The sequence below is a fragment of the Octopus bimaculoides genome, chromosome 16, assembly GCF_001194135.2.
Source record: "Octopus bimaculoides isolate UCB-OBI-ISO-001 chromosome 16, ASM119413v2, whole genome shotgun sequence".
Classification (NCBI taxonomy): domain Eukaryota; kingdom Metazoa; phylum Mollusca; class Cephalopoda; order Octopoda; family Octopodidae; genus Octopus; species Octopus bimaculoides.
Window position 1 is genome coordinate 44,817,614 of NC_068996.1, and position 1,668 is coordinate 44,819,281.

Here is a 1,668-nt window from a genome sequence, read left to right on the forward strand (position 1 = left end):
AGTGATTGCTTTTCTACTCAGGGCACGAGGCCTGAATTTTTTTTGGGAAGGGGGGGGCAGTCGATTAGATCGAACCCAGTGCGAAACTGGTACTTAATTTATCGACTCCGAAAGGATGAAAAGCAAAGTCGACCTCGGCGGAATTTGAACTCAGACGAAATACTGCAAAGCATTTTGCCCGGCGTGCTGACGTTTCTGATTGCAAATAAATGTCTAGCCGTACTCCTTCTTGGTGATTCCAACTTTTTCAATTATCTATTTACACACTGCAGATACCCAAACGCAAATCTAGAAGTACGTATTATGCAACAACTGGATAACACAGGTGGTCGAGCTTTATACTGTATTCTACTACATTCTAAACAGAATATATCTAAATATACATAACTAAATATACATACATATGTATGTATGTATGTATGTATGTATGTATGTATGTATGCATGCATGTATGTATGTATGTATGTATGTTTTTATTTTTGTAAGTGTGTGTGCGCGCAGTTGTGTATGCACACAAATGACATTTCCTGCAAAAACTGTTTATGAACACCTAACTAACTCATGACAAGTTTTGCTTATGTTTCAAAAATGATAATAAGGTAAGGAGGGTTAAATGTGGGCAAATATAAATAAAAAGAGTGAGCTGAGGGTGGCAGGAAAAGTATCAATGATAGATTGTCAGAAGTGCTTGTCATACGGCTGACGTTTAATGTGCAACAAGCAACGGGTAAAATGAAATAAGTAGTTTTACCGTGAGAAAATATCATTTAGATCACTATTCCGTTTTATTTCGAGATATCTGGCCAACTGATAAAGTGCCGGTTTCTAATCTAGATCCAAGGCTTATTTATTCGAATTTCAACACGAAGAACAAGGTATTTGTGCATGTAGGTGTATATTGGCAGTATTTGGAGTCAGTGCATATGCAGATTAATATATTTTCTTTTACGTATATATTCCCATATTGGATCGTAGTCTTCGAATTAGCCCCCTCCATTTCTGGTTTTGAGAATCCTAATTTCTCAAAATTGATATTCTGAGAATCCTAATTTCTCAGGATAGGTACTTACGTAATGTATTACATATCCCCGTGCCACAATAATTACAGGTATAAATCTGAACTTCTAATCTGAATAGAGTAACTGCAGATTTCTCAATTGTTCAGCGTAAATATTTTATTTTTCACTGATCTTCAGCTTTATGCTAACATCCACTGGGCAGCTAATTTCCACATCTGTACACAGTTTCTCTTTTCTATCCCAAATCTTTATATCAGTTCTGTTATGTTAACATTTCATTGAGGTTTTCGTTGGGACATTCCACCAGTTCTCCTTTTTATTATGAGTGGCTATCGCCTCTACCATACTGTGGGTTCTAATTATATCATTTCGTATTCTATTATTTTGCCTCTGGGTTATCCTTCTAACAGACTACATTGTACAGTGTCGCGGCCAGGATATATGTGTGTATGTACGTACGTATTCATATAGGTATGTACGTATGCATGTATGTATGTATGTATGTATGTATTATGTATGTATGTGTACATATATGTAAGCATAAAAATATATGTATATATAAGTTACACGGAATTAAACAGGCTAACACTGGTTGTCAAACTATAGTGGAGGACTAACAAAAAAATATATATATATATATATATATATA